The sequence below is a fragment of the Lytechinus pictus genome, chromosome 10 (genome assembly GCF_037042905.1).
Source record: "Lytechinus pictus isolate F3 Inbred chromosome 10, Lp3.0, whole genome shotgun sequence".
Taxonomy (NCBI): Eukaryota; Metazoa; Echinodermata; class Echinoidea; order Temnopleuroida; family Toxopneustidae; genus Lytechinus; species Lytechinus pictus.
Window position 1 is genome coordinate 15232079 of NC_087254.1, and position 13836 is coordinate 15245914.

Here is a 13836-nt window from a genome sequence, read left to right on the forward strand (position 1 = left end):
GTATCAAAACTGCATCGGTTTGATTCCAAACTGGTGTCGTTTGAATACTTCTCTGGTTTGGACATTATATAGATTCCAGGCTGGTGTTAAATCAACACCGGAGTTTTTGCAGTGTACCCTTCAATACACCTCTCATCGCCTGGTCCTGAGATAGCCTTGTGAACTTGTACGAGTTTTTTTTATAATGTGGACACTATGAAGTATGGTCCATGCGATGCCACTCGTAACATGAGTATTATTGCATACAGGTGTCATGCGCGTAAAACATTACCCATAGTATGTTAAAATCCTAAAAAATAAACGTGAAATTAGAGGGTCGAATGTTTACTACCATTGGATAGGATATGTATCTGACCAGAAAAGGGTATCGTAGCCAGCTCATTTACAAAAATAAATCGTCATGTATGGACATAACTATGATTGGATTTAGTTTTTAGTTCGCCAATACACTGCAATAACTCTGGTGTTGATTGACACCAGACCAGAATCTATATATGTCCACACCAGAGAAGTTTTAAACAACACCAGTTTTGTTTTGGTCTAACACGAGATAGGTGTTTATACAACACCAATTAGTATCAAAACTGCATCGGTTTGATTCCAAACTGGTGTCGTTTGAATACTTCTCTGGTTTGGACATTATATAGATTCCAGGCTGGTGTTAAATCAACACCGGAGTTTTTGCAGTGTACCCTTCAATACACCTCTCATCGCCTGGTCCTGAGATAGCCTTGTGAACTTGTACGAGTTTTTTTTATTATGTGGACACTATGAAGTATGGTCCATGCGATGCCACTCGTAACATTAGAATTAATGCATACAGGTGTCATGCGCGTAAAACATTACCCATAGTATGTTAAAATCCTAAAAAATAAACGTGAAATTAGAGGGTCGAATGTTTACTACCATTGGATAGGATATGTATCTGACCAGAAAAGGGTATCGTAGCCAGCTCATTTTAAAAATAAATCGTCATGTATGGACATAACTATGATTGGATTTAGTTTTTAGTTCGCCAATACACTGCAAAAACTCTGGTGTTGATTGACACCAGACCAGAATCTATATATGTCCACACCAGAGAAGTTTTAAACAACACCAGTTTTGTTTTGTTCTAACACCAGATAGGTGTTTATACAACACCAATTAGTATCAAAACTGCATCGGTTTGATTCCAAACTGGTGTCATTTGAATACTTCTCTGGTTTGGACATTATATAGATTCCAGGCTGGTGTTAAATCAACACCGGAGTTTTTGCAGTGTACCCTTCAATACACCTCTCATCGCCTGGTCCTGAGATAGCCTTGTGAACTTGTACGAGTTTTTTGTATTATGTGGACACTATGAAGTATGGTCCATGCGATGCCACTCGTAACATTAGTATTAATGCATACAGGTGTCATGCGCGTAAAACATTACCCATAGTATGTTAAAATCCTAAAAAATAAACGTGAAATTAGAGGGTCGAATGTTTACTACCATTGGATAGGATATGTATCTGACCAGAAAAGGGTATCGTAGCCAGCTCATTTTAAAATTAAATCGTCATGTATGGACATAACTATGATTGGATTTAGTTTTTAGTTCGCCAATACACTGCAAAAACTCTGGTGTTGATTGACACCAGACCAGAATCTATATATGTCCACACCAGAGAAGTTTTAAACAACACCAGTTTTGTTTTGGTCTAACACCAGATAGGTGTTTATACAACACCAATTAGTATCAAAACTGCATCGGTTTGATTCCGAACTGGTGTCGTTTGAATACTTCTCTGGTTTGGACATTATATAGATTCCAGGCTGGTGTTAAATCAACACCGGAGTTTTTGCAGTGTACCCTTCAATACACCTCTCATCGCCTGGTCCTGAGATAGCCTTGTGAACTTGTACGAGTTTTTTTTATAATGTGGACACTATGAAGTATGGTCCATGCGATGCCACTCGTAACATGAGTATTAATGCATACAGGTGTCATGCGCGTAAAACATTACCCATAGTATGTTAAAATCCTAAAAAATAAACGTGAAATTAGAGGGTCGAATGTTTACTACCATTGGATAGGATATGTATCTGACCAGAAAAGGGTATCGTAGCCAGCTCATTTTAAAAATAAATCGTCATGTATGGACATAACTATGATTGGATTTAGTTTTTAGTTCGCCAATACACTGCAAAAACTCTGGTGTTGATTGACACCAGACCAGAATCTATATATGTCCACACCAGAGAAGTTTTAAACAACACCAGTTTTGTTTTGGTCTAACACCAGATAGGTGTTTATACAACACCAATTAGTATCAAAACTGCATCGGTTTGATTCCAAACTGGTGTCGTTTGAATACTTCTCTGGTTTGGACATTATATAGATTCCAGGCTGGTGTTAAATCAACACCGGAGTTTTTGCAGTGTACCCTTCAATACACCTCTCATCGCCTGGTCCTGAGATAGCCTTGTGAACTTGTACGAGTTTTTTTTATAATGTGGACACTATGAAGTATGGTCCATGCGATGCCACTCGTAACATTAGTATTAATGCATACAGGTGTCATGCGCGTAAAACATTACCCATAGTATGTTAAAATCCTAAAAAATAAACGTGAAATTAGAGGGTCGAATGTTTACTACCATTGGATAGGATATGTATCTGACCAGAAAAGGGTATCGTAGCCAGCTCATTTTAAAAATAAATCGTCATGTATGGACATAACTATGATTGGATTTAGTTTTTAGTTCGCCAATACACTGCAAAAACTCTGGTGTTGATTGACACCAGACCAGAATCTATATATGTCCACACCAGAGAAGTTTTAAACAACACCAGTTTTGTTTTGGTCTAACACCAGATAGGTGTTTATACAACACCAATTAGTATCAAAACTGCATCGGTTTGATTCCAAACTGGTGTCGTTTGAATACTTCTCTGGTTTGGACATTATATAGATTCCAGGCTGGTGTTAAATCAACACCGGAGTTTTTGCAGTGTACCCTTCAATACACCTCTCATCGCCTGGTCCTGAGATAGCCTTGTGAACTTGTACGAGTTTTTTTTATAATGTGGACACTATGAAGTATGGTCCATGCGATGCCACTCGTAACATTAGTATTAATGCATACAGGTGTCATGCGCGTAAAACATTACCCATAGTATGTTAAAATCCTAAAAAATAAACGTGAAATTAGAGGGTCGAATGTTTACTACCATTGGATAGGATATGTATCTGACCAGAAAAGGGTATCGTAGCCAGCTCATTTTAAAAATAAATCGTCATGTATGGACATAACTATGATTGGATTTAGTTTTTAGTTCGCCAATACACTGCAAAAACTCTGGTGTTGATTGACACCAGACCAGAATCTATATATGTCCACACCAGAGAAGTTTTAAACAACACCAGTTTTGTTTTGGTCTAACACCAGATAGGTGTTTATACAACACCAATTAGTATCAAAACTGCATCGGTTTGATTCCAAACTGGTGTCGTTTGAATACTTCTCTGGTTTGGACATTATATAGATTCCAGGCTGGTGTTAAATCAACACCGGAGTTTTTGCAGTGTACCCTTCAATACACCTCTCATCGCCTGGTCCTGAGATAGCCTTGTGAACTTGTACGAGTTTTTTTTATAATGTGGACACTATGAAGTATGGTCCATGCGATGCCACTCGTAACATGAGTATTAATTCATACAGGTGTCATGCGCGTAAAACATTACCCATAGTATGTTAAAATCCTAAAAAATAAACGTGAAATTAGAGGGTCGAATGTTTACTACCATTGGATAGGATATGTATCTGACCAGAAAAGGGTATCGTAGCCAGCTCATTTACAAAAATAAATCGTCATGTATGGACATAACTATGATTGGATTTAGTTTTTAGTTCGCCAATACACTGCAAAAACTCTGGTGTTGATTGACACCAGACCAGAATCTATATATGTCCACACCAGAGAAGTTTTAAACAACACCAGTTTTGTTTTGGTCTAACACCAGATAGGTGTTTATACAACACCAATTAGTATCAAAACTGCATCGGTTTGATTCCAAACTGGTGTCGTTTGAATACTTCTCTGGTTTGGACATTATATAGATTCCAGGCTGGTGTTAAATCAACACCGGAGTTTTTGCAGTGTACCCTTCAATACACCTCTCATCGCCTGGTCCTGAGATAGCCTTGTGAACTTGTACGAGTTTTTTTTATAATGTGGACACTATGAAGTATGGTCCATGCGATGCCACTCGTAACATGAGTATTAATTCATACAGGTGTCATGCGCGTAAAACATTACCCATAGTATGTTAAAATCCTAAAAAATAAACGTGAAATTAGAGGGTCGAATGTTTACTACCATTGGATAGGATATGTATCTGACCAGAAAAGGGTATCGTAGCCAGCTCATTTACAAAAATAAATCGTCATGTATGGACATAACTATGATTGGATTTAGTTTTTAGTTCGCCAATACACTGCAAAAACTCTGGTGTTGATTGACACCAGACCAGAATCTATATATGTCCACACCAGAGAAGTTTTAAACAACACCAGTTTTGTTTTGGTCTAACACGAGATAGGTGTTTATACAACACCAATTAGTATCAAAACTGCATCGGTTTGATTCCAAACTGGTGTCGTTTGAATACTTCTCTGGTTTGGACATTATATAGATTCCAGGCTGGTGTTAAATCAACACCGGAGTTTTTGCAGTGTACCCTTCAATACACCTCTCATCGCCTGGTCCTGAGATAGCCTTGTGAACTTGTACGAGTTTTTTTTATTATGTGGACACTATGAAGTATGGTCCATGCGATGCCACTCGTAACATTAGAATTAATGCATACAGGTGTCATGCGCGTAAAACATTACCCATAGTATGTTAAAATCCTAAAAAATAAACGTGAAATTAGAGGGTCGAATGTTTACTACCATTGGATAGGATATGTATCTGACCAGAAAAGGGTATCGTAGCCAGCTCATTTTAAAAATAAATCGTCATGTATGGACATAACTATGATTGGATTTAGTTTTTAGTTCGCCAATACACTGCAAAAACTCTGGTGTTGATTGACACCAGACCAGAATCTATATATGTCCACACCAGAGAAGTTTTAAACAACACCAGTTTTGTTTTGGTCTAACACCAGATAGGTGTTTATACAACACCAATTAGTATCAAAACTGCATCGGTTTGATTCCAAACTGGTGTCGTTTGAATACTTCTCTGGTTTGGACATTATATAGATTCCAGGCTGGTGTTAAATCAACACCGGAGTTTTTGCAGTGTACCCTTCAATACACCTCTCATCGCCTGGTCCTGAGATAGCCTTGTGAACTTGTACGAGTTTTTTTTATAATGTGGACACTATGAAGTATGGTCCATGCGATGCCACTCGTAACATGAGTATTAATGCATACAGGTGTCATGCGCGTAAAACATTACCCATAGTATGTTAAAATCCTAAAAAATAAACGTGAAATTAGAGGGTCGAATGTTTACTACCATTGGATAGGATATGTATCTGACCAGAAAAGGGTATCGTAGCCAGCTCATTTTAAAAATAAATCGTCATGTATGGACATAACTATGATTGGATTTAGTTTTTAGTTCGCCAATACACTGCAAAAACTCTGGTGTTGATTGACACCAGACCAGAATCTATATATGTCCACACCAGAGAAGTTTTAAACAACACCAGTTTTGTTTTGGTCTAACACCAGATAGGTGTTTATACAACACCAATTAGTATCAAAACTGCATCGGTTTGATTCCAAACTGGTGTCGTTTGAATACTTCTCTGGTTTGGACATTATATAGATTCCAGGCTGGTGTTAAATCAACACCGGAGTTTTTGCAGTGTACCCTTCAATACACCTCTCATCGCCTGGTCCTGAGATAGCCTTGTGAACTTGTACGAGTTTTTTTTATAATGTGGACACTATGAAGTATGGTCCATGCGATGCCACTCGTAACATTAGTATTAATGCATACAGGTGTCATGCGCGTAAAACATTACCCATAGTATGTTAAAATCCTAAAAAATAAACGTGAAATTAGAGGGTCGAATGTTTACTACCATTGGATAGGATATGTATCTGACCAGAAAAGGGTATCGTAGCCAGCTCATTTTAAAAATAAATCGTCATGTATGGACATAACTATGATTGGATTTAGTTTTTAGTTCGCCAATACACTGCAAAAACTCTGGTGTTGATTGACACCAGACCAGAATCTATATATGTCCACACCAGAGAAGTTTTAAACAACACCAGTTTTGTTTTGGTCTAACACCAGATAGGTGTTTATACAACACCAATTAGTATCAAAACTGCATCGGTTTGATTCCAAACTGGTGTCGTTTGAATACTTCTCTGGTTTGGACATTATATAGATTCCAGGCTGGTGTTAAATCAACACCGGAGTTTTTGCAGTGTACCCTTCAATACACCTCTCATCGCCTGGTCCTGAGATAGCCTTGTGAACTTGTACGAGTTTTTTTTATAATGTGGACACTATGAAGTATGGTCCATGCGATGCCACTCGTAACATGAGTATTAATGCATACAGGTGTCATGCGCGTAAAACATTACCCATAGTATGTTAAAATCCTAAAAAATAAACGTGAAATTAGAGGGTCGAATGTTTACTACCATTGGATAGGATATGTATCTGACCAGAAAAGGGTATCGTAGCCAGCTCATTTACAAAAATAAATCGTCATGTATGGACATAACTATGATTGGATTTAGTTTTTAGTTCGCCAATACACTGCAAAAACTCTGGTGTTGATTGACACCAGACCAGAATCTATATATGTCCACACCAGAGAAGTTTTAAACAACACCAGTTTTGTTTTGGTCTAACACGAGATAGGTGTTTATACAACACCAATTAGTATCAAAACTGCATCGGTTTGATTCCAAACTGGTGTCGTTTGAATACTTCTCTGGTTTGGACATTATATAGATTCCAGGCTGGTGTTAAATCAACACCGGAGTTTTTGCAGTGTACCCTTCAATACACCTCTCATCGCCTGGTCCTGAGATAGCCTTGTGAACTTGTACGAGTTTTTTTTATTATGTGGACACTATGAAGTATGGTCCATGCGATGCCACTCGTAACATTAGAATTAATGCATACAGGTGTCATGCGCGTAAAACATTACCCATAGTATGTTAAAATCCTAAAAAATAAACGTGAAATTAGAGGGTCGAATGTTTACTACCATTGGATAGGATATGTATCTGACCAGAAAAGGGTATCGTAGCCAGCTCATTTTAAAAATAAATCGTCATGTATGGACATAACTATGATTGGATTTAGTTTTTAGTTCGCCAATACACTGCAAAAACTCTGGTGTTGATTGACACCAGACCAGAATCTATATATGTCCACACCAGAGAAGTTTTAAACAACACCAGTTTTGTTTTGTTCTAACACCAGATAGGTGTTTATACAACACCAATTAGTATCAAAACTGCATCGGTTTGATTCCAAACTGGTGTCATTTGAATACTTCTCTGGTTTGGACATTATATAGATTCCAGGCTGGTGTTAAATCAACACCGGAGTTTTTGCAGTGTACCCTTCAATACACCTCTCATCGCCTGGTCCTGAGATAGCCTTGTGAACTTGTACGAGTTTTTTTTATTATGTGGACACTATGAAGTATGGTCCATGCGATGCCACTCGTAACATTAGTATTAATGCATACAGGTGTCATGCGCGTAAAACATTACCCATAGTATGTTAAAATCCTAAAAAATAAACGTGAAATTAGAGGGTCGAATGTTTACTACCATTGGATAGGATATGTATCTGACCAGAAAAGGGTATCGTAGCCAGCTCATTTTAAAATTAAATCGTCATGTATGGACATAACTATGATTGGATTTAGTTTTTAGTTCGCCAATACACTGCAAAAACTCTGGTGTTGATTGACACCAGACCAGAATCTATATATGTCCACACCAGAGAAGTTTTAAACAACACCAGTTTTGTTTTGGTCTAACACCAGATAGGTGTTTATACAACACCAATTAGTATCAAAACTGCATCGGTTTGATTCCAAACTGGTGTCGTTTGAATACTTCTCTGGTTTGGACATTATATAGATTCCAGGCTGGTGTTAAATCAACACCGGAGTTTTTGCAGTGTACCCTTCAATACACCTCTCATCGCCTGGTCCTGAGATAGCCTTGTGAACTTGTACGAGTTTTTTTTATAATGTGGACACTATGAAGTATGGTCCATGCGATGCCACTCGTAACATGAGTATTAATGCATACAGGTGTCATGCGCGTAAAACATTACCCATAGTATGTTAAAATCCTAAAAAATAAACGTGAAATTAGAGGGTGGAATGTTTACTACCATTGGATAGGATATGTATCTGACCAGAAAAGGGTATCGTAGCCAGCTCATTTTAAAAATAAATCGTCATGTATGGACATAACTATGATTGGATTTAGTTTTTAGTTCGCCAATACACTGCAAAAACTCTGGTGTTGATTGACACCAGACCAGAATCTATATATGTCCACACCAGAGAAGTTTTAAACAACACCAGTTTTGTTTTGGTCTAACACCAGATAGGTGTTTATACAACACCAATTAGTATCAAAACTGCATCGGTTTGATTCCAAACTGGTGTCGTTTGAATACTTCTCTGGTTTGGACATTATATAGATTCCAGGCTGGTGTTAAATCAACACCGGAGTTTTTGCAGTGTACCCTTCAATACACCTCTCATCGCCTGGTCCTGAGATAGCCTTGTGAACTTGTACGAGTTTTTTTTATTATGTGGACACTATGAAGTATGGTCCATGCGATGCCACTCGTAACATTAGAATTAATGCATACAGGTGTCATGCGCGTAAAACATTACCCATAGTATGTTAAAATCCTAAAAAATAAACGTGAAATTAGAGGGTCGAATGTTTACTACCATTGGATAGGATATGTATCTGACCAGAAAAGGGTATCGTAGCCAGCTCATTTTAAAAATAAATCGTCATGTATGGACATAACTATGATTGGATTTAGTTTTTAGTTCGCCAATACACTGCAAAAACTCTGGTGTTGATTGACACCAGACCAGAATCTATATATGTCCACACCAGAGAAGTTTTAAACAACACCAGTTTTGTTTTGTTCTAACACCAGATAGGTGTTTATACAACACCAATTAGTATCAAAACTGCATCGGTTTGATTCCAAACTGGTGTCATTTGAATACTTCTCTGGTTTGGACATTATATAGATTCCAGGCTGGTGTTAAATCAACACCGGAGTTTTTGCAGTGTACCCTTCAATACACCTCTCATCGCCTGGTCCTGAGATAGCCTTGTGAACTTGTACGAGTTTTTTTTATTATGTGGACACTATGAAGTATGGTCCATGCGATGCCACTCGTAACATTAGTATTAATGCATACAGGTGTCATGCGCGTAAAACATTACCCATAGTATGTTAAAATCCTAAAAAATAAACGTGAAATTAGAGGGTCGAATGTTTACTACCATTGGATAGGATATGTATCTGACCAGAAAAGGGTATCGTAGCCAGCTCATTTTAAAAATAAATCGTCATGTATGGACATAACTATGATTGGATTTAGTTTTTAGTTCGCCAATACACTGCAAAAACTCTGGTGTTGATTGACACCAGACCAGAATCTATATATGTCCACACCAGAGAAGTTTTAAACAACACCAGTTTTGTTTTGGTCTAACACCAGATAGGTGTTTATACAACACCAATTAGGATCAAAACTGCATCGGTTTGATTCCAAACTGGTGTCGTTTGAATACTTCTCTGGTTTGGACATTATATAGATTCCAGGCTGGTGTTAAATCAACACCGGAGTTTTTGCAGTGTACCCTTCAATACACCTCTCATCGCCTGGTCCTGAGATAGCCTTGTGAACTTGTACGAGTTTTTTTTTATTATGTGGACACTATGAAGTATGGTCCATGCGATGCCACTCGTAACATTAGAATTAATGCATACAGGTGTCATGCGCGTAAAACATTACCCATAGTATGTTAAAATCCTAAAAAATAAACGTGAAATTAGAGGGTCGAATGTTTACTACCATTGGATAGGATATGTATCTGACCAGAAAAGGGTATCGTAGCCAGCTCATTTTAAAAATAAATCGTCATGTATGGACATAACTATGATTGGATTTAGTTTTTAGTTCGCCAATACACTGCAAAAACTCTGGTGTTGATTGACACCAGACCAGAATCTATATATGTCCACACCAGAGAAGTTTTAAACAACACCAGTTTTGTTTTGGTCTAACACCAGATAGGTGTTTATACAACACCAATTAGGATCAAAACTGCATCGGTTTGATTCCAAACTGGTGTCGTTTGAATACTTCTCTGGTTTGGACATTATATAGATTCCAGGCTGGTGTTAAATCAACACCGGAGTTTTTGCAGTGTACCCTTCAATACACCTCTCATCGCCTGGTCCTGAGATAGCCTTGTGAACTTGTACGAGTTTTTTTTTATTATGTGGACACTATGAAGTATGGTCCATGCGATGCCACTCGTAACATTAGAATTAATGCATACAGGTGTCATGCGCGTAAAACATTACCCATAGTATGTTAAAATCCTAAAAAATAAACGTGAAATTAGAGGGTCGAATGTTTACTACCATTGGATAGGATATGTATCTGACCAGAAAAGGGTATCGTAGCCAGCTCATTTTAAAAATAAATCGTCATGTATGGACATAACTATGATTGGATTTAGTTTTTAGTTCGCCAATACACTGCAAAAACTCTGGTGTTGATTGACACCAGACCAGAATCTATATATGTCCACACCAGAGAAGTTTTAAACAACACCAGTTTTGTTTTGGTCTAACACCAGATAGGTGTTTATACAACACCAATTAGTATCAAAACTGCATCGGTTTGATTCCAAACTGGTGTCGTTTGAATACTTCTCTGGTTTGGACATTATATAGATTCCAGGCTGGTGTTAAATCAACACCGGAGTTTTTGCAGTGTACCCTTCAATACACCTCTCATCGCCTGGTCCTGAGATAGCCTTGTGAACTTGTACGAGTTTTTTTTTATTATGTGGACACTATGAAGTATGGTCCATGCGATGCCACTCGTAACATTAGTATTAATGCATACAGGTGTCATGCGCGTAAAACATTACCCATAGTATGTTAAAATCCTAAAAAATAAACGTGAAATTAGAGGGTCGAATGTTTACTACCATTGGATAGGATATGTATCTGACCAGAAAAGGGTATCGTAGCCAGCTCATTTTAAAAATAAATCGTCATGTATGGACATAACTATGATTGGATTTAGTTTTTAGTTCGCCAATACACTGCAAAAACTCTGGTGTTGATTGACACCAGACCAGAATCTATATATGTCCACACCAGAGAAGTTTTAAACAACACCAGTTTTGTTTTGGTCTAACACCAGATAGGTGTTTATACAACACCAATTAGTATCAAAACTGCATCGGTTTGATTCCAAACTGGTGTCGTTTGAATACTTCTCTGGTTTGGACATTATATAGATTCCAGGCTGGTGTTAAATCAACACCGGAGTTTTTGCAGTGTACCCTTCAATACACCTCTCATCGCCTGGTCCTGAGATAGCCTTGTGAACTTGTACGAGTTTTTTTTTATTATGTGGACACTATGAAGTATGGTCCATGCGATGCCACTCGTAACATTAGTATTAATGCATACAGGTGTCATGCGCGTAAAACATTACCCATAGTATGTTAAAATCCTAAAAAATAAACGTGAAATTAGAGGGTCGAATGTTTACTACCATTGGATAGGATATGTATCTGACCAGAAAAGGGTATCGTAGCCAGCTCATTTTAAAAATAAATCGTCATGTATGGACATAACTATGATTGGATTTAGTTTTTAGTTCGCCAATACACTGCAAAAACTCTGGTGTTGATTGACACCAGACCAGAATCTATATATGTCCACACCAGAGAAGTTTTAAACAACACCAGTTTTGTTTTGGTCTAACACCAGATAGGTGTTTATACAACACCAATTAGGATCAAAACTGCATCGGTTTGATTCCAAACTGGTGTCGTTTGAATACTTCTCTGGTTTGGACATTATATAGATTCCAGGCTGGTGTTAAATCAACACCGGAGTTTTTGCAGTGTACCCTTCAATACACCTCTCATCGCCTGGTCCTGAGATAGCATTGTGAACTTGTACGAGTTTTTTTTTATTATGTGGACACTATGAAGTATGGTCCATGCGATGCCACTCGTAACATTAGTATTAATGCATACAGGTGTCATGCGCGTAAAACATTACCCATAGTATGTTAAAATCCTAAAAAATAAACGTGAAATTAGAGGGTCGAATGTTTACTACCATTGGATAGGATATGTATCTGACCAGAAAAGGGTATCGTAGCCAGCTCATTTTAAAAATAAATCGTCATGTATGGACATAACTATGATTGGATTTAGTTTTTAGTTCGCCAATACACTGCAAAAACTCTGGTGTTGATTGACACCAGACCAGAATCTATATATGTCCACACCAGAGAAGTTTTAAACAACACCAGTTTTGTTTTGGTCTAACACCAGATAGGTGTTTATACAACACCAATTAGGATCAAAACTGCATCGGTTTGATTCCAAACTGGTGTCGTTTGAATACTTCTCTGGTTTGGACATTATATAGATTCCAGGCTGGTGTTAAATCAACACCGGAGTTTTTGCAGTGTACCCTCCAATACACCTCTCATCGCCTGGTCCTGAGATAGCCTTGTGAACTTGTACGAGTTTTTTTTATTATGTGGACACTATGAAGTATGGTCCATGCGATGCCACTCGTAACATTAGAATTAATGCATACAGGTGTCATGCGCGTAAAACATTACCCATAGTATGTTAAAATCCTAAAAGATAAACGTGAAATTAGAGGGTCGAATGTTTACTACCATTGGATAGGATATGTATCTGACCAGAAAAGGGTATCGTAGCCAGCTCATTTTAAAAATAAATCGTCATGTATGGACATAACTATGATTGGATTTAGTTTTTAGTTCGCCAATACACTGCAAAAACTCTGGTGTTGATTGACACCAGACCAGAATCTATATATGTCCACACCAGAGAAGTTTTAAACAACACCAGTTTTGTTTTGGTCTAACACCAGATAGGTGTTTATACAACACCAATTAGGATCAAAACTGCATCGGTTTGATTCCAAACTGGTGTCGTTTGAATACTTCTCTGGTTTGGACATTATATAGATTCCAGGCTGGTGTTAAATCAACACCGGAGTTTTTGCAGTGTACCCTTCAATACACCTCTCATCGCCTGGTCCTGAGATAGCCTTGTGAACTTGTACGAGTTTTTTTTTATTATGTGGACACTATGAAGTATGGTCCATGCGATGCCACTCGTAACATTAGAATTAATGCATACAGGTGTCATGCGCGTAAAACATTACCCATAGTATGTTAAAATCCTAAAAAATAAACGTGAAATTAGAGGGTGGAATGTTTACTACCATTGGATAGGATATGTATCTGACCAGAAAAGGGTATCGTAGCCAGCTCATTTTAAAAATAAATCGTCATGTATGGACATAACTATGATTGGATTTAGTTTTTAGTTCGCCAATACACTGCAAAAACTCTGGTGTTGATTGACACCAGACCAGAATCTATATATGTCCACACCAGAGAAGTTTTAAACAACACCAGTTTTGTTTTGGTCTAACACCAGATAGGTGTTTATACAACACCAATTAGTATCAAAACTGCATCGGTTTGATTCCAAACTGGTGTCGTTTGAATACTT